The sequence below is a fragment of the Phocoena phocoena genome, chromosome 8 (assembly GCF_963924675.1).
Source record: "Phocoena phocoena chromosome 8, mPhoPho1.1, whole genome shotgun sequence".
Lineage (NCBI taxonomy): Eukaryota > Metazoa > Chordata > Mammalia > Artiodactyla > Phocoenidae > Phocoena > Phocoena phocoena.
In genome coordinates, this window is record NC_089226.1 from 25,517,052 (window position 1) to 25,544,620 (window position 27,569).

The following is a 27,569-nucleotide window of genomic DNA, read 5'->3' on the forward strand; positions in this document are numbered from 1 at the left end:
GAGATAAAAATGCCATTCTCCTCAGGTCACATCAAGGATACACACCATCAACGGGAGTTGTGACAAACGAGTTTACCCTTGATCACCTGGCCAGTATCGTCTTTTTTTTTTTTTTTTTCCTGCGTTGGATCTTCATTGCTGCACATGGGCTTTCTCTAGTTGCAGCGAGCAGGGGCTCCTCTTCCTTGCGGGCATATGTTTCTTATTATGGTGGCTTCATTTGTTTTGGAGCACGGGCTCTAGACGTGCGGGCTTCTGTAGTTGTGGCATGGGGGCTCAGTAGTTGTGACTCCCAGGATCTAGAGTGCAAGCTCAGTAGTTGTGGCCCATGGGGTTAGTTGATCTGCAGCACATGGGATCTTCCCGGGCCAGGGCTCGAACCCGTGTCCCCTGCATTGGCAGGTGGATCCATTTGTTTTTTTTTTCTTCCTTTTGGAACCAAAACTTTAATCCCAAGGATTCTCACAAAACATATTACAAATGACAGCATGAAAAAAAAATTGCACAATAACTCAAAGTTCAGCTCTACAATATACTCTTAATCTGGCAGGACATTGGTATCTTGATAATCTCAACTTCCAAAAAACATTACAAAGAGCTATGTATTCATGTACAGCAATCACAGAGGGGACTTATGACCTAACTCAAAGGTAAACTAACTTCCTTGAAACTTCTTAGATTCTAAACTCACTGGACAACCTCTTGTCCAGTGTGAAGACTAGTGGAATTTTTTTTTTTGCAGTACGCGGGCCTCTCACTGTTGTGGCCTCTCCCGCTGGGGAGCACAGGCTCCGGACGCACAGGCTCAGTGGCCATGGCTCACAGGCCCAGCCGCTCCGCGGCATGTGGGATCTTCCCAAACTGGGGCACGAACCCGTGTCCCCTGCATCGGCAGGCAGACTCTCAACCACTGCGCCACCAGGGAAGCCCACTAGTGGAATTTTTAAACCTCTAATCTAGGGTAAGGGTGCAGCTTTCATTTCTACCTGCTGGCTTGAGTTCACAGCACCTTTTAAAGACTGCTTGCTTAACTACAGCTGCATACCATATCCCAGCTACAGAAAGTCTTTTCAATGTTTGCCGGTGTTGTTTCCATAATAATAAACATCACACTTTAGGTGGGCAGGAGTTAGAGTTTTATTATCAGTCTAGGCAAGACCAAAAATTCAAAGCAACTTCAATTTTGCTTAAGGGAACATTGTAAAGTAACAATTCTTCATATTACATGCCTCATATGACCCATTTCAAACCATAGAGAATGACACCTTTATGTGTCACTGTCCCAAGAGACAAACAAATGTGAACAGCTAAAACATTTAAAAAGTGAATCAAGCTTCGGAAGTCTCAAACAAAACTTGAATTTTCTGTACATACTCCTGTCAAATGAAGTTATTTCCTGTGCACCACTCCTCTTGCAAAGTGGTCTTCTATTTCCTTTCATTTGACCTGGATTGGCTAGGAGACCTAGAGAAAGATCAGGACGGCTTGTGATTTCTCTCCTGGGACAGTGATCTCTCTCTTCTCCTATATCTAGAAAGGGACCTGCTCCAGCTGCGGGAGAAGCTTCTCCGTCTTGGAGATCTGTGGTGAGGGGGAGGACTCCTCCTTCGATAATCATCTCGAGGGCGACGACCCCAAGAAGGAGGTGGCCATGATTTCGACTTCTCCTTTCCCCATTCGACAGGTCCACTCTTACTCGGCAGCCACAGAGTGTTCGCCCGTCTACTTCTCAGACAGCATCCGCTGCATCTCGGGGATCTTCATTTTCAACAAGAGCGAAGCTGGGAGGGTTTTTAGCAACCTACACACTTCGGAGTGGTCCATAATAGCCTAAAGCTCATTCGAATTCAGTCTTGTTACCACTGTTTCCAAGATTCCTTACATAAACATTACAGTCCAATGGACAGGAATCCCGATGCAAGACCCTCGTGGCTCCTGGGTTTCATGGGCCACAGGGTGATCCCGGGACTCTAGAATCTGGTAGCTGAATCTGCTCACACAAGCTGTCCTGTGGAGATGCTTTTCCCCCTATGTGTCCAGCCCAGGGCCCTGCTGTCTAGGCCCGACCTCCAGGGTGACGGGGTGAACCCCAGGTCCCTGGAGCACACACTCAGAGTCCTGGTGACCAGACTCATGGGGCTGGGGCAGCGGCTGGACATGTGTGGCCACCCTGGTGGTGTTTGGCCCCATCTGCACTTCCAGTTCCAGCTGAGAAAGAGCCTCGCTGTGTTATTTTCTCCTGGTCGTGTAAGGATCCCCGGTGTCATTTGACAGAAATGTAGATGGTGTGTTCTTTCTCTCTTTTCTCCCTGCTTCCTCTCGTCCCACTCTCCCTCCCTCTCTCCCCCTCTCTCCCTCTCCCTCTTTCTCTCTCTCTCTCTCCCTCTTCCCTCTCCCTCTTTCCCTCTCTCCTCCTCCCTCACCCTCCTCCCTCTCCCCCCTCCCTCTCTGCAGAGGGAAGGAGGTGGAGGGAGGAGGGAGAGAGAGCAGGAGAAGGAGAGAAGGATAGAGTGAGAGAGCGAAAGAGGTCTTTCCCTCCCTCCCTCTATCCCTCTGTCTCTCTCCCTCCTCCCTCTCCTGCTCTCTCTCCCTCTCCCTCAACCTCCTTCCCTCTCCAGAGAGGGAAGGAAATGGAGGGAGAGGGAGAGCGGAACAGTGAAACAGGGACAGGGAGAGAGGAAGGGAGAGAGGGAGAGGGAGAGAGGGAGGGGGAAAGGGGGAGCGGGAGAGGGAGAGGGATAGAGGGAGAGGGAAAGAGGGAGAGAGAGGGACAGGGAAAGAGGGTCGGGGGAGAGGGAGGGAGAGAGGCAGAGGGAGAGATGGAGGGAGAGTGAGAGGCAGCAAGGTAGAGGGAGGGAGGGAGAGAGGGAAAGAGGTAGAAGTGCTGAGGAGGGGGGCTCCCTCCCTCTCCCACTCCCATCCTCTCCCCAGTGCTTTCTCTTTTTTCTACTTCAACAAACTCCGGGCGCCTTTTAGATCAGCCCTGAAGTCAACGTTGATGCTTGGACAGCCTGACCTCCCTGCTGACTTCCAGCCCAGGACCACCGCTGGGAGATGAAGTCTGCAGGGCCCTGGGTGGCGGGCTGCACAGCACCTCTGATGCCCAATCTCTCCTCATTTACGAGGCAGCTGCCAACTCCCCTCCCTGACTCCCCAAGATTTGGGGCCTTTTTAATATGTGTCGATAATGCCATGAGCTACTATTTAACTTTTCCACGAGGACCCATCTCCCAAAATGCAGTGGTTTTCAGCCTTGGCTGCACTAGAGAACCCCCAGGGAAGGGAGAGATGTCTCTCCCTCCCTCTCTCTCTCTCTCACTCTGTACTTCTGTCTACCTCTCTCCCTCGCTCTCTCCCTCTGGGGTGATGCCCGATGAGCTCAGAATCACAGATGTCCCCACCATCCCCTCTCTGTGGCTTGCATGGGGGATGGGCCTTCTCACTGTGGCCTGGGCACGGCCTTGACATTCAGACATCGGGTCCTGCATGGACACTTGTGTTTGTTCCATAGCGCATGTAGCTGCAGTCTGTGCTTCTGTAGATGGGGGCTGTGCATGAGCCCTTCATCTTCCCCGCAGACACCACTGGTGCTCGCTCGGCCTCGCGGGTGATGCGGGGGGGCACAGGGGACAGTCCTGTGTCCCCACCTTCTTGGGCTACAGACAGGCCATGCTGGTTCTGTGGTGACTGGGGGGTCCCAGGAGAATCCGACCACAGACCGGAGAGGTGGCCCCAGAGAAGGTGGTGTACGCCTGGGGCAGGGCTGCCTGCAGCACGATGGGAGCTACAGATCGCCATGGTGGCCATGGTGGCCAATTTCAAAAAGCCTACGCCCAACATGCCCTCCCTGCTGCAACATGATGAGTGGGAGACCTACTTCCATGACTTTGGGCACGCGATGCACCAGCCCCGCTCCCAGGCACACGGCTGCAGGCAGGGGGTGGGGAGGTTCCAAGAGCACGTGGGCCTCAGGCAGGCCCTCGCCATGGGATTCTTTCCCTCATGTCACCCCGCACGTGGCGACGCCCTCGGTGTCAGTTTCCATCATCAAACCCCAGGCACTGGGCACGAAAATAACGAATATGGATGCCTTCGAGGCTCTAGAGGCTGGAAGACCCAGATCAAGGAGTCAGGGCTGGTTCCCTGCATGTTAAATACATGTACTCAAGAGTTGCCTTAGAAAATACAAAAGAAAAGAACTTGGCCTACCAGTCTGCTGACAGCTGGTTATGAGAACCAGAGGGAAGGCTCTGGCGCCAGGGGCGCCGTGCCCTGTGAGGCCCTGAGGTGGGTGCCAGTCTCCGAGGAGGCTCAGCAAGTCCCACTCACTTACCCAAGTCGGGGGCTGCCGGCTAAGAGTCTGGGCTCAGGATCCAATGCTCATTCAGACTGCCTGCGGTCAGCCTTTCGTCCTGAGAGTGATGCTCGCACAGGCTGCAACACAAAGCATGGGGACAGTTTATTGAGCTGTGCAGCCGTCACTACTACCATGCTTTGGACCACTTCGATCAACCCCAAAATGTCCCTCACGCCCTTAGCTATCACTCCGTCCCCTCGCCAGCTCCTGATATCCAGGAACTGACTCTCTATGTGGATCTACCTGTTCTGGACGTTTCTCCTCAGTGGGGTCACACCCTGTGTGTCCTTCTGTGTCTGACTTCTCTCGCGTAGTGTAGTGGCCTCAGGGTGCATCCACGTGGCAGGGAGTGTCATGGCTTCACCCCTTTCTGGGGCCTAGTGACGTAAAGAAGACAAGAGACAAGAAAGGAACGTTGCATTCAAGTCTGGTGACAGCCGGTGATGAGAAAACATGGGGAGGCAAGGGGGCTGGGGGCGCTATGCCCTGTGAGGCCCTGGGGTAATGCCAGTTTCCATGGAGCCTCAGCAACTCCCAGTCACTACCCCAAGTGGGGGTCTGCCAACTGAACGTGTGGGCATAGGACCCACTGCTCGTTCAGTTTTCCTGCAGTCAGCCATTGGTCTTGAGAAGGATGCTCTCACAGGCTGCAGCAGTGAGCATGGGGACAGTTCAGTAAGCTGTGTAGCCGTCCCTACTGCCGTGCTTTGGACCACTTCCATCACAACAAAAATGTCCCTCACGTCCTAAGCTACCACTCCGTCCCTCACCAGCCATGAAAACCAGGAACCCAAGCTCTGACTATGTGGATATACCTGCTCTGGACATTTCTCCTCAGTGGTGTCACACCCTGTGTGTCCTTCTGTGTATGACTTCCCTCGAGGAGCATCGTGTTCTCAGTGTGCATCCATGGGCAGCGAGTGTCAGGGCTTCACCCCTTTGCATGCTGAGGGACAGAGAAAAGAAAAAGAAAAGAAAGGAAAATTGCATGCAAGTCTGGTGACAGCCGGTGATTACAACCACAGGGAAGGCTCTGGGGGCAGGGGCGACATGCCCTGTGAGGCCCTGGGGCTGCTGCCAGTCTCCATGAACACTCGGAACCTCCCAGTCACTTCCTCGAGTTAGGGGCCACAAACTGCATCTCGGCCCAGGACCCACTGCTCGTTCAGTCTTCCTGCAGACAGCGCTTCGGCCTGAGAGCCATGCTGTCACAGGCTGCACCGGGGAGCATGGGGATAGTTTACTCAGCTGTGCAGCTGTCACTACTGCCGTGCTTTGGACCACCTCCATCACCCCCAAAATGTCCCTCACGCACTTAGCTATCACTCCATCCCCTCGCCAGCCACTGACAACAAGGAACCCACTCTCTGACTCTGTGGAGCTACCTATTCTGGACGTTTCTCCTCAGTGGGGTCACACCCTGTGTGTCCTACTGTGGCTGACTTTTCTCCCATAGCGTACAGATCTCAGGGTGCATCCACGTAGCAGCGAGTATCAGGGCTTCACGCCTTTGCATGGCTTAGTGATGTAAAGAAGACAAGATAAAAGAAAGGAACGTGCATGCAAGTCTGGTGACAGCTGGTGATGAGAAAGAGAGGGAAGGCTCTGGGGCCGGGGGCACGTGTCCTCTGAGGCCTTGGGGCTGCTGCAAGTCTCTGTGGAGGCTCAGCAAGTCCCATTGACTTCCCCGAGTGGGGGGCGCCAGTTGAGCGTCTGGGAAAGGACACACTGCTCGTTCAGTCTTCCTGCGGTCAGCCCTTTGTCCTGAGAGCGATGCTTTCACAGGCTGCACCGGAGCACAGGGGACAATTTACTGAGCTGTGCAGCCGTCCCTACTGCCGTGCTTTGGACCACTTCTATCACCCGAAACATGTCCCTATTGCACTTAGCTTTCACTCCGTCCCCTCGCCAACCCCTACCAACCAGGAACCAACTCTCTATGAGGATCTACCAGTTCTGGACGTTTCTGCTCAGTGCTGCCACACCCTGGGTGTCCTTAGGTGTCTGACTTATCTAACTGAGCATCGTGTGCTCAGGGTGCATCCAAGTGGCATCGAGTGTCAGGGCGTCAATCCCTTGCGTGCTGACGGACGTAAAAAAGATAAAAGAAAACAATGGAACATTGCATGAAAGGCTGGTGACAGCTGGTGATGAGAACAAGAGGGAAGGCAGTGGGGCCGGAGGCGCCGTGCTCTGTGAGGCCCTGGGGTAGCTGCGAGTCTCCGTGGAGGCTCAGTAACTCACAGTTACTTCCCCAAGTAGGGGGCCGCCAATTGACCGTCTGGGCCCAGGAGCCACTGCTCGTTCAGTCTTCTTGCAGTCAGCCCTTCATCCTGAGAGTAATGTTCTCAAGTCTAAAATGGGGAGCATGAAGACAGTTCACTGAGCTGTGCAGCCGTCATTACTGCCGCGCTTTGGACCACTTCCATCACTCCCAATATGTACCTCATGCACATAATTATCACTCCATCCCCTCGTCAGCCCCTGACCACCAGGAACCCACTCTCGAACTATGTGGATCTACCTCTTCTGGACTTTGCATCTCAGTGGGGTCACACCCTGTGTCCTTCTGTGTCTGACATGGGGCCGCCAACTGAGAATCTGGCCCCAGGACCCACAGCTCGTTCACTCTTCCTGCGTTCAGCCCTTCGTCCTCAGAGCGATGCTCTCACAGGCTGCACCGGGGAGCATGGGGACAGCTGACTGAGCTGTGCAGCCGTCACTAGTGCCATGCTTTGGACAACTTCCGTCACCCCAAAAATGTCCCTCACGCCCTTAACTATCACTCCGTCCCCTCGCCAGCCCCTGACAACCAGGAACCGACTCTCTGACTATGTGGATCTACCTGTTCTGGATGTTTCTCTCAGTGGGGTCACATCTTCTGTGTCTGTCTTTGTCTGACTTCGCTCTCGTAGTGTAGTGGTCTCAGGGTGCATCCCCGTGGCAGCGACGGTCAGGGCTTCACCCTGTTCCTTCGCTTAGTGATGTAAAGAAGACAAGAGAAAAGAAAGGAAAGTTGCATGCAATTGTGGTTTCAGCTGGTGATGAGAAACAGAGGGGAGGCTCCAGGTCCGTGGGCACCATGAACTGTGAGGCCCTGGGACTGCTGCTAGTCTCCGTGGAGGCTCAGCAGGTCCAAGGGACTTCTCCATGTTGGGGGCACCAGCTCAGTGTCTGGACCCAGGACCCACAGCTCCTTCAGTCTTCCTGCAGTCAGCCCTTCATCCTGAGAGCGATGCTCTCAAAGCCTGCAACGGGGAGCTCGGGGACAGTTTACTGAGTTGTGCAGCCGTCACTAGTGCCGTGCTGTGGACCACTTCCGTCACCCCAAAAATGTCCCTCACGCCCTTAGCTATCAGTCCGTCCTCTCACCAGCCCCTGACAACCAGGAATCCACTCTCTGACTATGTGGATCTACCTGTTCTGGACGTTTCTCCTCAGTGGTGCCACACCCTGTGTGTCCTTCTGTGTCTGACTTCTCTCGCTGAGCATCGTGTTCTCAGGGTGCATCCACGTGGCAGCGAGTGTCAGGGCTTCACCCTTTGCGTGCACAGGGACTGAGAAAATAAAATAGAAAAGCAAGGAACGTTGCATGCAAGTCTGGCGACAGCCGGGGATGAGAACCAGAGGGAAGGCCATGGGAACGGGGGCGTCGTGAACTGTAAAGCCCTGGGGCTGCAGCCGGTCTCCGTGGAGGTTCAGCAACTCCCAGTGACTTCCCCAAGTGGGGGGGACACAACTGAGCGTCTGGGCCCAGGAACCACTGTTCGTTCACTCTTCCTGCGGTCAGCCATTCGTCCTGAGAGAGACGCTCTCACAGGCTGCAACAGGGAGCATGTGCACAGTTTGCTGAGTTGTGCAGCCGTCCCTACTGGCGTGCTTTGGACCACTTTCATCCCCCCGAAATTGTCCCTCACGCCAATACGTATCACTCCGTCCCCTTGGCCGCCTGTGACAACAAGGAACCCGCTCTCTGACTCTGTGGATTTACATGTTCTGGACGTTTCTCTTCAGTGGTGCCACACCCTTTGTGTCCTTCTGTGTCTGATTTCTCTCACTGAGCATTGTGTTCTCAGGGTGCATCCTCGTGGCAGCAAGTGTCAGGGTGTCACGCCTTTGCGTGCTGAGGCACTGAGAGAATAGAAAAGAAAAGAAAGGAATATTGCATGCAACTCTGTTGACAGCCGGTGAAAAGAAGCACGGGGAAATCTCTGGGGCACGGGTCGCCGTGCTCTGTGAGGCCCTGGGGCTGCTGCCAGTCTCGGTGGAGGCTCAGCAACTCCCAGTCACTTCCCCAAGTAGGGGGCCGCCAACTGAGCATCTGGCCCCAGGACCCACAGCTCGTTCAGTCTTCCTGCGTTCAGCCCTTCGTCCTCAGAGCGATGCTCTCACAGGCTGCACCGGGGAGCATGGGGACAGCTGACTGAGCTGTGCAGCCGTCACTACTGCCGTGCTTTGGACCACTTCCATCACGCCAAAAATCTTGCTCACGCACTTACTATCACTCCGTCCCCTCGCCAGCCCCTGACCGCCAGGAACCCACTCTCTGACTCTGTGGATCTACCTGTTCTGAACGTTTCTCCTCAGTGGTGTCACACTCTGTGTGTCCTTCTGTATCTGGCTTCTCTCACTGAGCATCCTGTTCTCAGGATGCATCCACGTGGCAGCGAGTGTCAGGGCTTCACCATTTGCCTGCACAGGGACTAAGAAAAGGAAAAAGAAAAGCAAGGAACATTGCATGCAAGTCTGGTGACAGGCGTTGAGGAAAACCAGAGGGAAGCCTCTGGCACCGGGGCGTCGTGCCCTGTGAGGCCCTGGGGCTGCTGCGAGTCTCTGTGGAGGCTCAGTAATTCACAGTCACTTGCCCAAGTGGGGGGCCGCCAATTGAGCGTCTGGGCCCATGACCCACTGCTCGTTCAGTCTTCTTGCAGTCAGCCCTTCGCTCTGAGAGCCATGTTCTCACAGGTTACATCGGGCCGCATGCGGACAGTTTACTGAGCTGTGCAGTCGTCCCTACTGCCGTGCTTTGGACCACTTCCATCACCCACTAAATGTCCCTCACGCACTTAGCTATCACTCCGTCCCCTCGCTAGCCCCTAACCACCAGGAACCCACTCTCTGACTATGTGGATCTACCTGTTCTGGACGTTTCTCCTCAGTGGTGTCACACCCTGTGTGTCCTTCTGTATCTGGCTTCTCTCACTGCGCATCGTGTTCTCAGGATGCATCCACGTGGCAGCGAGTGTCAGGGCTTCACCCCGCTGCGTCGCCTAGTGATGTAAAGAAGACAAGAGAAGAGAAAGGAAAGTTGCTTGCAAGTCTGGTGACAGCCGCTGATGAGGTTCAGAGGGGTGGCTCTGGGGCCGTGGGCACCATGAACTGTGAGGCCCTGGGGCTGCTGCCACTCTCCGTGGAGGCTCAGCAAGTCCAAAGGACTTCCCCATGTTGGGGGCAGCAGCTCAGTGTCTGGACCCAGGACCCACTACTCGTTCAGTCTTCCTGCAGTCAGCCCTTCATCCTGAGAGCGGTGCATTCAAAGGCTGCAACGGGGAACATGGGGACAGTTTACTGAGTTGTGCAGCCGTCATTACTGCCGTGCTGTGGACCACTTCCGTCACCTCAAAAATGTCCCTCACGCCCTTAGCTATCAATCCGTCCTCTCGCTAGACCCTGACAACCAGGAATCCACTCTCTGAATATGTGGATCTACCTGTTCTGGACGATTCTCCTCAGTGATATCACACACTGTGTGTCTTTCGGTGTCTGACGCCTCTCACTGAGCATCGTGTTCTCAGGATGCATCCACGTGGCAGCGAGTGTCAGGGCTTCACCCTTTGCCTGCACAGGGACTGAGAAAAGGAAAAAGAAAAGCAAGGAACATTGCATGCAAGTCTGGTGACAGCCGGTGATGAGAACCAGAGGGAAGGCCATGGGAACATGGGCGCAGTGACCTGTAAACCCTGGGGCTGCAGCCGGTCTCCGTGGAGGTTCAGAAACTCCCAGTGACTTCCCCAAGTGGGGGGCCCCCAACTGAGCGTCTTTGGCCAGGAACCACTGCTCGTTCACTCTTCCTGCAGTCAGCCCTTTGTCCTGAGAGCGATGTTCTCAGAGGCTACCATGGGGAGAACGGGGACAGTTTACTGAGCTGTGCAGTGGTCCCTACTGGCGTGCTTTGGACCACTTCCATCACGCCAAAAATGTCCCTCACGCCCTTACCTATCACTCCGTCCCATCGGCAGACCCTGACAACCAGGAACCCGCTCTCTGAAACTGTGGATCTACCTGTTCTGGACGTTTCTCCTCAGTGGTGCCACACCCTGTGTGTGTCATTCTGTGTCTGACTTCTCTCGCTGAGCATCGTGTTCTCAGGGTGCATCCACGTGGCAGCGAGTGTCAGGGCTTCACCCCTTTGTGTGCTGAGGCGCTGAGAAAAGATAAAACAAAAGAAAGGAAAAGTGCATGCAACTCTGGCGACAACCGGTGACAAGAGCCAGAGGGAAGTGTCTGGGGCAGGTTTCGCCGTGCCCTGTGAGGCCCTGGGGCTGCTGCCAGTCTCTGTGGAGGCTCAGCAACTCCCAGTCACTTCCCCAAGTGGGGGGCCGCCAACTGAGCGTGTGGGCCCAAGACCCACTGCTCATTCATTCTTCTTGCAGTCAGCCCTTCGTCCTGAGAGGGATGCTATCACAGGCTGCACCGGGGATCATGGGGACAGCTTACTGAGCTGCGCAGCCGTCACTACTGCCATGCTTTGGACCACTTCCGTCACCCCCAAAATGTCCCTCACACGCTCAGCTATCACTCCGTGCTGTCACCAGCTCCTAACAACCAGGAATCCACTCTCTGACTATGTGGATCTACCTCTTCTGGAGGATTCTCCTCAGTGGTGACACACACTGGGTGTCCTTCTGTGTCCGACTTCTCTCGCTGAGCACCATGTTCTCAGGCTGCATCCACATGACAGCGAGTGTCAGTGCTTCACCCCTTTGCATGGCTTACTGACGTAAAGAAGAGATGAAGAAAAGAACGTTGCATGTAAGTCTGCTGACAGCCAGTGTTGAGAAACAGCAGAGAGGCTCTGGGGCCCGGGGCACCGTTCCCTGTGAGGCCCTGGGGCTCCTTCCAGTCTCCGTGGAGCCTCAGCAACTCCCAGTCACTTCCCCAAGTGGGGAGCCGCCAACTGAGCATCTGGACCCGGGACCCACTGATCGTTCAGCCTTCCTGACGTCACCCCTTTGTCCTAAGAGCGATGCTCTCACCGGCTGCACCGGGGAGCATGGGGACAGTTTACTGAACTGTGCAGCCGTCACTAGTGCCGTGCTTTGGACAACTTCCGTCACCCCAAAAATGTCCCTCACGCCCTTAACTATCACTCCGTCCCCTCGCCAGCCCCTGACAACCAGGAACCGACTCTCTATGTGGATCTACTAGTTCTGGATGTTTCTCTCAGTGGGGTCACATCTTCTGTGTCTGTCTTTGTCTGACTTCGCTCTCGTAGTGTAGTGGTCTCAGGGTGCATTCCCGTGGCAGCGACGGTCAGGGCTTCACCCTGTTCCTTCGCTTAGTGATGTAAAGAAGACAAGAGAAAAGAAAGGAAAGTTGCATGCAATTGTGGTTTCAGCTGGTGATGAGAAACAGAGGGGAGGCTCCAGGTCCGTGGGCACCATGAACTGTGAGGCCCTGGGACTGCTGCTAGTCTCCGTGGAGGCTCAGCAGGTCCAAGGGACTTCTCCATGTTGGGGGCACCAGCTCAGTGTCTGGACCCAGGACCCACAGCTCCTTCAGTCTTCCTGCAGTCAGCCCTTCATCCTGAGAGCGATGCTCTCAAAGCCTGCAACGGGGAGCTCGGGGACAGTTTACTGAGTTGTGCAGCCGTCACTAGTGCCGTGCTGTGGACCACTTCCGTCACCCCAAAAATGTCCCTCACGCCCTTAGCTATCAGTCCGTCCTCTCACCAGCCCCTGACAACCAGGAATCCACTCTCTGACTATGTGGATCTACCTGTTCTGGACGTTTCTCCTCAGTGGTGCCACACCCTGTGTGTCCGTCTGTGTCTGACTTCTCTCGCTGAGCATCGTGTTCTCAGGGTGCATCCACGTGGCAGCGAGTGTCAGGGCTTCACCCTTTGCGTGCACAGGGACTGAGAAAATAAAATAGAAAAGCAAGGAACGTTGCATGCAGGTCTGGCGACAGCCGAGGATGAGAACCAGAGGGAAGGCCATGGGAACGGGGGCGTCGTGAACTGTAAAGCCCTGGGGCTGCAGCCGGTCTCCGTGGAGGTTCAGCAACTCCCAGTGACTTCCCCAAGTGGGGGGGACACAACTGAGCGTCTGGGCCCAGGAACCACTGTTCGTTCACTCTTCCTGCGATCAGCCATTCGTCCTGAGAGAGACGCTCTCACAGGCTGCAACAGGGAGCATGTGCACAGTTTGCTGAGTTGTGCAGCCGTCCCTACTGGCGTGCTTTGGACCACTTTCATCCCCCCGAAATTGTCCCTCACGCCAATACGTATCACTCCGTCCCCTTGGCCGCCTGTGACAACAAGGAACCCGCTCTCTGACTCTGTGGATTTACATGTTCTGGACGTTTCTCTTCAGTGGTGCCACCCCCTGTGTGTCCTTCTGTGTCTGATTTCTCTCACTGAGCATTGTGTTCTCAGGGTGCATCCTCGTGGCAGCAAGTGTCAGGGTGTCACGCCTTTGCGTGCTGAGGCACTGAGAGAATAGAAAAGAAAAGAAAGGAATATTGCATGCAACTCTGTTGACAGCCGGTGAAAAGAAGCACGGGGAAATCTCTGGGGCACGGGTCGCCGTGCTCTGTGAGGCCCTGGGGCTGCTGCCAGTCTCGGTGGAGGCTCAGCAACTCCCAGTCACTTCCCCAAGTGGGGGGCCGCCAACTGAGCATCTGGCCCCAGGACCCACAGCTCGTTCAGTCTTCCTGCGTTCAGCCCTTCGTCCTCAGAGCGATGCTCTCACAGGCTGCACCGGGGAGCATGGGGACAGCTGACTGAGCTGTGCAGCCGTCACTACTGCCGTGCTTTGGACCACTTCCATCACGCCAAAAATCTTGCTCACGCACTTACTATCACTCCGTCCCCTCGCCAGCCCCTGACCGCCAGGAACCCACTCTCTGACTCTGTGGATCTACCTGTTCTGAACGTTTCTCCTCAGTGGTGTCACACTCTGTGTGTCCTTCTGTATCTGGCTTCTCTCACTGAGCATCCTGTTCTCAGGATGCATCCACGTGGCAGCGAGTGTCAGGGCTTCACCATTTGCCTGCACAGGGACTAAGAAAAGGAAAAAGAAAAGCAAGGAACATTGCATGCAAGTCTGGTGACAGGCGTTGAGGAAAACCAGAGGGAAGCCTCTGGCACCGGGGCGTCGTGCCCTGTGAGGCCCTGGGGCTGCTGCGAGTCTCTGTGGAGGCTCAGTAATTCACAGTCACTTGCCCAAGTGGGGGGCCGCCAATTGAGCGTCTGGGCCCATGACCCACTGCTCGTTCAGTCTTCTTGCAGTCAGCCCTTCGCTCTGAGAGCCATGTTCTCACAGGTTACATCGGGCCGCATGCGGACAGTTTACTGAGCTGTGCAGTCGTCCCTACTGCCGTGCTTTGGACCACTTCCATCACCCACTAAATGTCCCTCACGCACTTAGCTATCACTCCGTCCCCTCGCTAGCCCCTAACCACCAGGAACCCACTCTCTGACTATGTGGATCTACCTGTTCTGGACGTTTCTCCTCAGTGGTGTCACACCCTGTGTGTCCTTCTGTATCTGGCTTCTCTCACTGCGCATCGTGTTCTCAGGATGCATCCACGTGGCAGCGAGTGTCAGGGCTTCACCCCGCTGCGTCGCCTAGTGATGTAAAGAAGACAAGAGAAGAGAAAGGAAAGTTGCTTGCAAGTCTGGTGACAGCCGCTGATGAGGTTCAGAGGGGTGGCTCTGGGGCCGTGGGCACCATGAACTGTGAGGCCCTGGGGCTGCTGCCACTCTCCGTGGAGGCTCAGCAAGTCCAAAGGACTTCCCCATGTTGGGGGCAGCAGCTCAGTGTCTGGACCCAGGACCCACTACTCGTTCAGTCTTCCTGCAGTCAGCCCTTCATCCTGAGAGCGGTGCATTCAAAGGCTGCAACGGGGAACATGGGGACAGTTTACTGAGTTGTGCAGCCGTCATTACTGCCGTGCTGTGGACCACTTCCGTCACCTCAAAAATGTCCCTCACGCCCTTAGCTATCAATCCGTCCTCTCGCTAGACCCTGACAACCAGGAATCCACTCTCTGAATATGTGGATCTACCTGTTCTGGACGATTCTCCTCAGTGATATCACACACTGTGTGTCTTTCGGTGTCTGACGCCTCTCGCTGAGCATCGTGTTCTCAGGATGCATCCACGTGGCAGCGAGTGTCAGGGCTTCACCCTTTGCCTGCACAGGGACTGAGAAAAGGAAAAAGAAAAGCAAGGAACATTGCATGCAAGTCTGGTGACAGCCGGTGATGAGAACCAGAGGGAAGGCCATGGGAACATGGGCGCAGTGACCTGTAAACCCTGGGGCTGCAGCCGGTCTCCGTGGAGGTTCAGAAACTCCCAGTGACTTCCCCAAGTGGGGGGCCCCCAACTGAGCGTCTTTGGCCAGGAACCACTGCTCGTTCACTCTTCCTGCAGTCAGCCCTTTGTCCTGAGAGCGATGTTCTCAGAGGCTACCATGGGGAGAACGGGGACAGTTTACTGAGCTGTGCAGTGGTCCCTACTGGCGTGCTTTGGACCACTTCCATCACGCCAAAAATGTCCCTCACGCCCTTACCTATCACTCCGTCCCATCGGCAGACCCTGACAACCAGGAACCCGCTCTCTGAAACTGTGGATCTACCTGTTCTGGACGTTTCTCCTCAGTGGTGCCACACCCTGTGTGTGTCATTCTGTGTCTGACTTCTCTCGCTGAGTATCGTGTTCTCAGGGTGCATCCACGTGGCAGCGAGTGTCAGGGCTTCACCCCTTTGTGTGCTGAGGCGCTGAGAAAAGATAAAACAAAAGAAAGGAAAAGTGCATGCAACTCTGGCGACAACCGGTGACAAGAGCCAGAGGGAAGTGTCTGGGGCAGGTTTCGCCGTGCCCTGTGAGGCCCTGGGGCTGCTGCCAGTCTCTGTGGAGGCTCAGCAACTCCCAGTCACTTCCCCAAGTGGGGGGCCGCCAACTGAGCGTGTGGGCCCAAGACCCACTGCTCATTCATTCTTCTTGCAGTCAGCCCTTCGTCCTGAGAGGGATGCTATCACAGGCTGCACCGGGGATCATGGGGACAGCTTACTGAGCTGCGCAGCCGTCACTACTGCCATGCTTTGGACCACTTCCGTCACCCCCAAAATGTCCCTCACACGCTCAGCTATCACTCCGTGCTGTCACCAGCTCCTAACAACCAGGAATCCACTCTCTGACTATGTGGATCTACCTCTTCTGGAGGATTCTCCTCAGTGGTGACACACACTGGGTGTCCTTCTGTGTCCGACTTCTCTCGCTGAGCACCATGTTCTCAGGCTGCATCCACATGACAGCGAGTGTCAGTGCTTCACCCCTTTGCATGGCTTACTGACGTAAAGAAGAGATGAAGAAAAGAACGTTGCATGTAAGTCTGCTGACAGCCAGTGTTGAGAAACAGCAGAGAGGCTCTGGGGCCCGGGGCACCGTTCCCTGTGAGGCCCTGGGGCTCCTTCCAGTCTCCGTGGAGCCTCAGCAACTCCCAGTCACTTCCCCAAGTGGGGAGCCGCCAACTGAGCATCTGGACCCGGGACCCACTGATCGTTCAGCCTTCCTGACGTCACCCCTTTGTCCTAAGAGCGATGCTCTCACCGGCTGCACCGGGGAGCATGGGGACAGTTTACTGAACTGTGCAGCCGTCACTAGTGCCGTGCTTTGGACAACTTCCGTCACCCCAAAAATGTCCCTCACGCCCTTAACTATCACTCCGTCCCCTCGCCAGCCCCTGACAACCAGGAACCGACTCTCTATGTGGATCTACTAGTTCTGGATGTTTCTCTCAGTGGGGTCACATCTTCTGTGTCTGTCTTTGTCTGACTTCGCTCTCGTAGTGTAGTGGTCTCAGGGTGCATTCCCGTGGCAGCGACGGTCAGGGCTTCACCCTGTTCCTTCGCTTAGTGATGTAAAGAAGACAAGAGAAAAGAAAGGAAAGTTGCATGCAATTGTGGTTTCAGCTGGTGATGAGAAACAGAGGGGAGGCTCCAGGTCCGTGGGCACCATGAACTGTGAGGCCCTGGGACTGCTGCTAGTCTCCGTGGAGGCTCAGCAGGTCCAAGGGACTTCTCCATGTTGGGGGCACCAGCTCAGTGTCTGGACCCAGGACCCACAGCTCCTTCAGTCTTCCTGCAGTCAGCCCTTCATCCTGAGAGCGATGCTCTCAAAGCCTGCAACGGGGAGCTCGGGGACAGTTTACTGAGTTGTGCAGCCGTCACTAGTGCCGTGCTGTGGACCACTTCCGTCACCCCAAAAATGTCCCTCACGCCCTTAGCTATCAGTCCGTCCTCTCACCAGCCCCTGACAACCAGGAATCCACTCTCTGACTATGTGGATCTACCTGTTCTGGACGTTTCTCCTCAGTGGTGCCACACCCTGTGTGTCCGTCTGTGTCTGACTTCTCTCGCTGAGCATCGTGTTCTCAGGGTGCATCCACGTGGCAGCGAGTGTCAGGGCTTCACCCTTTGCGTGCACAGGGACTGAGAAAATAAAATAGAAAAGCAAGGAACGTTGCATGCAGGTCTGGCGACAGCCGAGGATGAGAACCAGAGGGAAGGCCATGGGAACGGGGGCGTCGTGAACTGTAAAGCCCTGGGGCTGCAGCCGGTCTCCGTGGAGGTTCAGCAACTCCCAGTGACTTCCCCAAGTGGGGGGGACACAACTGAGCGTCTGGGCCCAGGAACCACTGTTCGTTCACTCTTCCTGCGATCAGCCATTCGTCCTGAGAGAGACGCTCTCACAGGCTGCAACAGGGAGCATGTGCACAGTTTGCTGAGTTGTGCAGCCGTCCCTACTGGCGTGCTTTGGACCACTTTCATCCCCCCGAAATTGTCCCTCACGCCAATACGTATCACTCCGTCCCCTTGGCCGCCTGTGACAACAAGGAACCCGCTCTCTGACTCTGTGGATTTACATGTTCTGGACGTTTCTCTTCAGTGGTGCCACCCCCTGTGTGTCCTTCTGTGTCTGATTTCTCTCACTGAGCATTGTGTTCTCAGGGTGCATCCTCGTGGCAGCAAGTGTCAGGGTGTCACGCCTTTGCGTGCTGAGGCACTGAGAGAATAGAAAAGAAAAGAAAGGAATATTGCATGCAACTCTGTTGACAGCCGGTGAAAAGAAGCACGGGGAAATCTCTGGGGCACGGGTCGCCGTGCTCTGTGAGGCCCTGGGGCTGCTGCCAGTCTCGGTGGAGGCTCAGCAACTCCCAGTCACTTCCCCAAGTGGGGGGCCGCCAACTGAGCATCTGGCCCCAGGACCCACAGCTCGTTCAGTCTTCCTGCGTTCAGCCCTTCGTCCTCAGAGCGATGCTCTCACAGGCTGCACCGGGGAGCATGGGGACAGCTGACTGAGCTGTGCAGCCGTCACTACTGCCGTGCTTTGGACCACTTCCATCACGCCAAAAATCTTGCTCACGCACTTACTATCACTCCGTCCCCTCGCCAGCCCCTGACCGCCAGGAACCCACTCTCTGACTCTGTGGATCTACCTGTTCTGAACGTTTCTCCTCAGTGGTGTCACACTCTGTGTGTCCTTCTGTATCTCGCTTCTCTCACTGAGCATCCTGTTCTCAGGATGCATCCACGTGGCAGCGAGTGTCAGGGCTTCACCATTTGCCTGCACAGGGACTAAGAAAAGGAAAAAGAAAAGCAAGGAACATTGCATGCAAGTCTGGTGACAGGCGTTGAGGAAAACCAGAGGGAAGCCTCTGGCACCGGGGCGTCGTGCCCTGTGAGGCCCTGGGGCTGCTGCGAGTCTCCGTGGAGGCTCAGTAATTCACAGTCACTTGCCCAAGTGGGGGGCCGCCAATTGAGCGTCTGGGCCCATGACCCACTGCTCGTTCAGTCTTCTTGCAGTCAGCCCTTCGCTCTGAGAGCCATGTTCTCACAGGTTACATCGGGCCGCATGCGGACAGTTTACTGAGCTGTGCAGTCGTCCCTACTGCCGTGCTTTGGACCACTTCCATCACCCACTAAATGTCCCTCACGCACTTAGCTATCACTCCGTCCCCTCGCTAGCCCCTAACCACCAGGAACCCACTCTCTGACTATGTGGATCTACCTGTTCTGGACGTTTCTCCTCAGTGGTGTCACACCCTGTGTGTCCTTCTGTATCTGGCTTCTCTCACTGCGCATCGTGTTCTCAGGATGCATCCACGTGGCAGCGAGTGTCAGGGCTTCACCCCGCTGCGTCGCCTAGTGATGTAAAGAAGACAAGAGAAGAGAAAGGAAAGTTGCTTGCAAGTCTGGTGACAGCTGCTGATGAGGTTCAGAGGGGTGGCTCTGGGGCCGTGGGCACCATGAACTGTGAGGCCCTGGGGCTGCTGCCACTCTCCGTGGAGGCTCAGCAAGTCCAAAGGACTTCCCCATGTTGGGGGCAGCAGCTCAGTGTCTGGACCCAGGACCCACTGCTCGTTCAGTCTTCCTGCAGTCAGCCCTTCATCCTGAGAGCGGTGCATTCAAAGGCTGCAACGGGGAACATGGGGACAGTTTACTGAGTTGTGCAGCCGTCATTACTGCCGTGCTGTGGACCACTTCCGTCACCTCAAAAATGTCCCTCACGCCCTTAGCTATCAATCCGTCCTCTCGCTAGACCCTGACAACCAGGAATCCACTCTCTGAATATGTGGATCTACCTGTTCTGGACGATTCTCCTCAGTGATATCACACACTGTGTGTCTTTCGGTGTCTGACGCCTCTCGCTGAGCATCGTGTTCTCAGGATGCATCCACGTGGCAGCGAGTGTCAGGGCTTCACCCTTTGCCTGCACAGGGACTGAGAAAAGGAAAAAGAAAAGCAAGGAACATTGCATGCAAGTCTGGTGACAGCCGGTGATGAGAACCAGAGGGAAGGCCATGGGAACATGGGCGCAGTGACCTGTAAACCCTGGGGCTGCAGCCGGTCTCCGTGGAGGTTCAGAAACTCCCAGTGACTTCCCCAAGTGGGGGGCCCCCAACTGAGCGTCTTTGGCCAGGAACCACTGCTCGTTCACTCTTCCTGCAGTCAGCCCTTTGTCCTGAGAGCGATGTTCTCAGAGGCTACCATGGGGAGAACGGGGACAGTTTACTGAGCTGTGCAGTGGTCCCTACTGGCGTGCTTTGGACCACTTCCATCACGCCAAAAATGTCCCTCACGCCCTTACCTATCACTCCGTCCCATCGGCAGACCCTGACAACCAGGAACCCGCTCTCTGAAACTGTGGATCTACCTGTTCTGGACGTTTCTCCTCAGTGGTGCCACACCCTGTGTGTGTCATTCTGTGTCTGACTTCTCTCGCTGAGCATCGTGTTCTCAGGGTGCATCCACGTGGCAGCGAGTGTCAGGGCTTCACCCCTTTGTGTGCTGAGGCGCTGAGAAAAGATAAAACAAAAGAAAGGAAAAGTGCATGCAACTCTGGCGACAACCGGTGACAAGAGCCAGAGGGAAGTGTCTGGGGCAGGTTTCGCCGTGCCCTGTGAGGCCCTGGGGCTGCTGCCAGTCTCTGTGGAGGCTCAGCAACTCCCAGTCACTTCCCCAAGTGGGGGGCCGCCAACTGAGCGTGTGGGCCCAAGACCCACTGCTCATTCATTCTTCTTGCAGTCAGCCCTTCGTCCTGAGAGGGATGCTATCACAGGCTGCACCGGGGATCATGGGGACAGCTTACTGAGCTGCGCAGCCGTCACTACTGCCATGCTTTGGACCACTTCCGTCACCCCCAAAATGTCCCTCACACGCTCAGCTATCACTCCGTGCTGTCACCAGCTCCTAACAACCAGGAATCCACTCTCTGACTATGTGGATCTACCTCTTCTGGAGGATTCTCCTCAGTGGTGACACACACTGGGTGTCCTTCTGTGTCCGACTTCTCTCGCTGAGCACCGTGTTCTCAGGCTGCATCCACATGACAGCGAGTGTCAGTGCTTCACCCCTTTGCATGGCTTACTGACGTAAAGAAGAGATGAAGAAAAGAACGTTGCATGTAAGTCTGCTGACAGCCAGTGTTGAGAAACAGCAGAGAGGCTCTGGGGCCCGGGGCACCGTTCCCTGTGAGGCCCTGGGGCTCCTTCCAGTCTCCGTGGAGCCTCAGCAACTCCCAGTCACTTCCCCAAGTGGGGAGCCGCCAACTGAGCATCTGGACCCGGGACCCACTGATCGTTCAGCCTTCCTGACGTCACCCCTTTGTCCTAAGAGCGATGCTCTCACCGGCTGCACCGGGGAGCATGGGGACAGTTTACTGAACTGTGCAGCCGTCACTAGTGCCGTGCTTTGGACAACTTCCGTCACCCCAAAAATGTCCCTCACGCCCTTAACTATCACTCCGTCCCCTCGCCAGCCCCTGACAACCAGGAACCGACTCTCTGACTATGTGGATCTACTAGTTCTGGATGTTTCTCTCAGTGGGGTCACATCTTCTGTGTCTGTCTTTGTCTGACTTCGCTCTCGTAGTGTAGTGGTCTCAGGGTGCATTCCCGTGGCAGCGACGGTCAGGGCTTCACCCTGTTCCTTCGCTTAGTGATGTAAAGAAGACAAGAGAAAAGAAAGGAAAGTTGCATGCAATTGTGGTTTCAGCTGGTGATGAGAAACAGAGGGGAGGCTCCAGGTCCGTGGGCACCATGAACTGTGAGGCCCTGGGACTGCTGCTAGTCTCCGTGGAGGCTCAGCAGGTCCAAGGGACTTCTCCATGTTGGGGGCACCAGCTCAGTGTCTGGACCCAGGACCCACAGCTCCTTCAGTCTTCCTGCAGTCAGCCCTTCATCCTGAGAGCGATGCTCTCAAAGCCTGCAACGGGGAGCTCGGGGACAGTTTACTGAGTTGTGCAGCCGTCACTAGTGCCGTGCTGTGGACCACTTCCGTCACCCCAAAAATGTCCCTCACGCCCTTAGCTATCAGTCCGTCCTCTCACCAGCCCCTGACAACCAGGAATCCACTCTCTGACTATGTGGATCTACCTGTTCTGGACGTTACTCCGCGGTGTTGTAACAGCCTGTGTGTCCTTCTGTATCTGGCTTCTCTCACTGAGCCCTGTGATCTCAGGACGCAGCCACGTGGCAGCGTCAGGGCTTCACGCCGCTGCGTCGCCTAGTGATGTAAAGAAGACAAGAGAAGAGAAAGGAAAGTTGCTTGCAAGTCTGGTTACAGCCGCTGATGAGGTTCAGCGGGGAGGCTCTGGGGCCGAGGGGAACCATGAACAGTGAGGCCCTAGGGCTGCTGCCACTCTCCGTGGAGGCTCAGCAAGACCAAAGTACTTCTCCACGTTGGGGGCAGCAGCTCAGTGTCTGGACCCAGGACCCACTGCTCGTTCAGTCTTCCTGCAGTCAGCACTTCATCCTGAGAGCGATGCTTTCAAAGGCTGCAACGGGGTACACGGGGAAAGTTTACTGAGTTGTGCAGCCGTCATTACTGCCGTGCTGTGGACCACTTCCGTCACCTCAAAAATGTCCCTCACGCCCTTAGCTATCAATCCGTCCTCTCACTAGACCCTGACAACCAGGAATCCACTCTCTGAATATGTGGATCTACCTGTCCTGGACGATTCTCCTCAGTCATATCACACACTGTGTGTCTTTCGGTGTCTGACGCCTCTCGCTGAGCATCGTGTTCTCAGGATGCATCCAAGTGGCAGCGAGTGTCAGGGCTTCACCCTTTACCTGCACAGAGACTGAGAAAAGGAGAAAGAAAAGCAAGGAACACTGCATGCAAATCTGGAGATAGGCGTTGAGGAAAACCAGAGGGAAGCCTCTGGCACCGGGGCGTCGTGCCCTGTGAGGCCCTGGGGCTGCTGCGAGTCTCCGTGGAGGCTCAGTAACTCACAGTCACTTCCCCAAGTGGGGCGCCGGCAATTGAGGATCTGGGACCATGACCCACTGCTCGTTCAGTCTTCTTGCAGTCAGCCCTTCGCTCTGACAGCCATGTTCTCACAGGTCACGTCGGGCAGCATGGGGACAGTTTACTGAGCTGTGCAGTCGTCCCCCTGCCGTGCTTCGGATAACTTCCATCACCCACTGAATGTCCCTAACGCACTTAGCTATCACTCCGTCCCCTCGCTAGCCCCTATCCACCAGGAACCACTCTCTGACTATGTGGATCTACCTGTTCTGGACGTTTCTCCGCAGTGGTGTCACACCTTTTGTGTCCTTCTGTTTGTGGCTTCTCTTACTGAGCATCGTGTTCTCAGGATGCAACCACGTGGCAGCAAGTGTCAGGGCTTCACCCCGCTGCGTCACCTAGTGATGTAAAGAAGACAAGAGAAGAGAAAGGAAACTTGCTTGCAAATCTGGTTACAGCCGCTGATGAGGTTCAGAGGGGAGGCTCTGGGGCCGTGGGCTCCATGAACTGTGAGGCCCTGGGGCTGCTGCCACTCTCCGTGGAGGCTCAGCAAGACCAAAGTACTTCTCCACGTTGGGGGCAGCAGCTCAGTGTCTGGACCCAGGACCCACTGCTCGTTCAGTCTTCCTGCAGTCAGCACTTCATCCTGAGAGCGATGCTTTCAAAGGCTGCAACGGGGAACACGGGGACAGTTTACTGAGTTGTGCAGCCGTCATTACTGCCGTGCTGTGGACCACTTCCGTCACCTCAAAAATGTACCTCACGCCCTTAGCTATCAATGCGTCCTCTCGCTAGAGCCTGACAACCAGGAATCCACTCTCTGAATATGTGGATCTACCTGTTCTGGACGATTCTCCTCAGTCATATCACACACTGTGTGTCTTTCGGTGTCTGACGCCTCTCGCTGAGCATCGTGTTCTCAGGATGCATCCAAGTGGCAGCGAGTGTCAGGGCTTCACCCTTTACCTGCACAGGGACTGAGAAAAGGAGAAAGAAAAGCAAGGAACACTACATGCAAGTCTGGAGACAGGCGTTGAGGAAAACTAGCGGGAAGCCTCTGGCAACGGAGCGTTGTGCCCTGTGAGGCCCTGGGGCTGCTGCGAGTCTCCGTGGAGGCTCCGTAACTCACAGTCACTTCCCCAAGGTGGGCGCCGGCAATTGAGGATCTGGGACCATGACCCACTGCTCGTTCAGTCTTCTTGCAGTCAGCCCTTCGCTCTGACAGCCATGTTCTCACAGGTCACGTCGGGCAGCATGGGGAGAGTTTACTGAGCTGTGCAGTCGTCCCCACTGCCGTGCTTCGGAAATCTTCCATCACCCACTAAATGTCCCTAACGCACTTAGCTATCACTCCGTCACCTCGCTAGCCCCTACCCACCAGGAACCCACTCTCTGACTATGTGCATCTACCTGTTCTGGACGTTACTCCGCGGTGGTGTAACACCCTGTGTGTCCTTCTGTATCTGGCTTCTCTCACTGAGCACTGTGATCTCAGGACGCAGCCACGTGGCAGCGTCAGGGCTTCACGCCGCTGCGTCGCCTAGTGATGTAAAGAAGACAAGAGAAGAGAAATGAAAGTTGCTTGCAAGTCTGGTTACAGCCGCTGATGAGGTTCAGCGGGGAGGCTCTGGGGCCGAGGGGAACCATGAACAGTGAGGCCCTGGGGCTGCTGCCACTCTCCGTGGAGGCGCAGCAAGTCCAAAAGAATTCTCCACGTTGGGGGCAGCAGCTCAGTGTCTGGACACAGAACCCACTGCTCGTTCAGTCTTCCTGCAGTCAGCACTTCATCCTGAGAGCGATGCTTTCAAAGGCTGCAACGGGGAACACGGGGACAGTTTACTGAGTTGTGCAGCCGTCATTACTGCCGTGCTGTGGACCACTTCCGACACCTCAAAAATGTCCCTCACGCCCTTAGCTATCAATCCGTCCTCTCGCTAGACCCTGACAACCAGGAATCCACTCTCTGAATATGTGGATTTACCTGTTCTGGACGATTCTCCTCAGTGATATCACACACTGTGTGTCTTTCGGTGTCTGACGCCTCTCGCTGAGCATCGTGTTCTCAGGATGCATCCACGTGGCAGCGAGTGTCAGGGCTTCACCCTTTACCTGCACAGAGACTGAGAAAAGGAGAAAGAAAAGCAAGGAATACTGCATGCAAGTCTGGAGATAGGCGTTGAGGAAAACCAGAGGGAAGCCTCTGGCACCGGGGCGTCGTGCCCTGTGAGGCCCTGGGGCTGCTGCGAGTCTCCGTGGAGGCTCAGTAACTCACAGTCACTTCCCCAAGTGGGGCGCCGGCAATTGAGGATCTGGGCCCATGACCCACTGCTCGTTCAGTCTTCTTGCAGTCAGCCCTTCGCTCTGACAGCCATGTTCTCACAGGTCACGTCGGGCAGCATGGGGACAGTTTACTGAGCTGTGCAGTCGTCCCCCTGCCGTGCTTCGGATAACTTCCATCACCCACTGAATGTCCTTAACGCACTTAGCTATCACTCCGTCCCCTCGCTAGCCCCTATCCACCAGGAACACACTCTCCGACTATGTGGATCTACCTGTTCTGGACGATTCTCCTCAGTCATATCACACACTGTGTGTCTTTCGGTGTCTGACGCCTCTCGCTGAGCATCGTGTTCTCAGGATGCATCCAAGTGGCAGCGAGTGTCAGGGTTTCACCCTTTACCTGCACAGGGACTGAGAAAAGGAGAAAGAAAAGCAAGGAACAGTGCATGCAAGTCTGGAGACAGGCGTTGAGAAAAACCAGAGGGAAGCCTCTGGCACCGTGGCGTCGTGCCCTGTGAAGCCCTGGGGCTGCTGCGAGTCTCCGTTGAGGCTCAGTAATTCACAGTCACTTCCCCAAGTGGGGCGCCGGCAATTGAGGATCTGGGCCCATGACCCACTGCTCGTTCAGTCTTCTTGCAGTCAGCCCTTCGCTCTGACAGCCATGTTCTCACAGGTCACGTCGGGCAGCATGGGGACAGTTTACTGAGCTGTGCAGTCGTCCCCCTGCCGTGCTTCGGATAACTTCCATCACCCACTGAATGTCCCTATCGCACTTAGCTATCACTCCGTCCCCTCGCTATCCCCTATCCACCAGGAACCCACTCTCTGACTATGTGGATCTACCTGTTCTGGACGTTTCTCCGCAGTGGTGTCACACCTTTGTGTCCTTCTGTTTGTGGCTTCTCTTACTGAGCATCGTGTTCTCAGGATGCAACCACGTGGCATCGAGTGTCAGGGCTTCACGCCGCGGCGTCACCTAGTGATGTAAAGAAGACAAGAGAAGAGAAAGGAAACTTGCTTGCAAATCTGGTTACAGCCGCTGATGAGGTTCAGAGGGGAGGCTCTGGGGCCGTGGGCTCCATGAACTGTGAGGCCCTGGGGCTGCTGCCACTCTCCGTGGAGGCTCAGCAAGACCAAAGTACTTCTCCACGTTGGGGGCAGCAGCTCAGTGTCTGGACCCAGGACCCACTGCTCGTTCAGTCTTCCTGCAGTCAGCACTTCATCCTGAGAGCGATACTTTCAAAGGCTGCAACGGGGAACACGGGGACAGTTTACTGAGTTGTGCAGCCGTCATAACTGCCGTGCTGTGGACCACTTCCGTCACCTCAAAAATGTCCCTCACGCCCTTAGCTATCAATCCGTCCTCTCGCTAGACCCTGACAACCAGGAATCCACTCTCTGAATATGTGGATCTACCTGTTCTGGACGATTCTCCTCAGTGATATCACACACTGTGTGTCTTTCGGTGTCTGACGCCTCTCGCTGAGCATCGTGTTCTCAGGATGCATCCAAGTGGCAGCGAGTGTCAGGGCTTCACCCTTTACCTGCACAGGGACTGAGAAAAGGAGAAAGAAAAGCAAGGAACACTGCATGCAAGTCTGGAGACAGGCGTTGAGGAAAACCAGCGGGAAGCCTCTGGCAACGGAGCGTCGTGCCCTGTGAGGCCCTGGGGCTGCTGCGAGTCTCCGTGGAGGCTCAGTAACTCACAGTCACTTCCCCAAGGTGGGCGCCGGCAATTGAGGATCTGGGCCCATGACCCACTGCTCGTTCAGTCTTCTTGCAGTCAGCCCTTCGCTCTGACAGCCATGTTCTCACAGGTCACGTCGGGCAGCATGGGGACAGTTTACTGAGCTGTGCAGTCGTCCCCACTGCCGTGCTTCGGAAGTCTTCCATCACCCACTAAATGTCCCTAACGCACTTAGTTATCACTCCGTCACCTCGCTAGCCCCTACCCAACAGGAACCCACTTTCTGACTAAGTGCATCTACCTGTTCAGGACGTTAATCCGCAGTGGTGTAACACTCTGTGTGTCCTTCTGTATCTGGCTTCTCTCACTGAGCACTGTGATCTCAGGACGCAGCCACGTGGCAGCGTCAGGGCTTCACGCCGCTGCGTCGCCTAGTGATGTAAAGAAGACAAGAGAAGAGAAATGAAAGTTGCTTGCAAGTCTGGTTACAGCCGCTGATGAGGTTCAGCGGGGAGGCTCTGGGGCCGAGGGGAACCATTAACAGTGAGGCCCTGGGGCTGGTGCCACCCTCCGTGGAGGCGCAGCATGTCCAAACGACTTCTCCACGTTGGGGGCAGCAGCTCAGTGTCTGGACCCAGGACCCACTGCTCGTTCCGTCTTCCTGCAGTCAGCACTTCATCCTGAGAGCGATGCTTTCAAAGGCTGCAACGGGGAACACGGGGACAGTTTACTGAGTTGTGCAGCCGTCATTACTGCCGTGCTGTGGACCACTTCCGACACCTCAAAAATGTCCCTCACGCCCTTAGCTATCAATCCGTCCTCTCGCTAGACCCTGACAACCAGGAATCCACTCTCTGAATATGTGGATTTACCTGTTCTGGACGATTCTCCTCAGTGATATCACACACTGTGTGTCTTTCGGTGTCTGACGCCTCTCGCTGAGCATCGTGTTCTCAGGATGCATCCACGTGGCAGCGAGTGTCAGGGCTTCACCCTTTACCTGCACAGAGACTGAGAAAAGGAGAAAGAAAAGCAAGGAACACTGCATGCAAGTCTGGAGATAGGCGTTGAGGAAAACCAGAGGGAAGCCTCTGGCACCGGGGCGCCGTGCCCTGTGAGGCCCTGGGGCTGCTGCGAGTCTCCGTGGAGGCTCAGTAACTCACAGTCACTTCCCCAAGTGGGGCGCCGGCAATTGAGGATCTGGGC

The 27,569-nt window shown here is 55.5% G+C and overlaps 1 pseudogene; it reads right to left on the minus strand.

Moving 5' to 3' along the window:
• Nucleotides 1-1,427: 1,427 nt before the first annotated feature.
• Nucleotides 1,428-3,798, minus strand: LOC136126881 (serine/arginine-rich splicing factor 3 pseudogene; annotated as a pseudogene).
• Nucleotides 3,799-27,569: the final 23,771 nt, after the last annotated feature.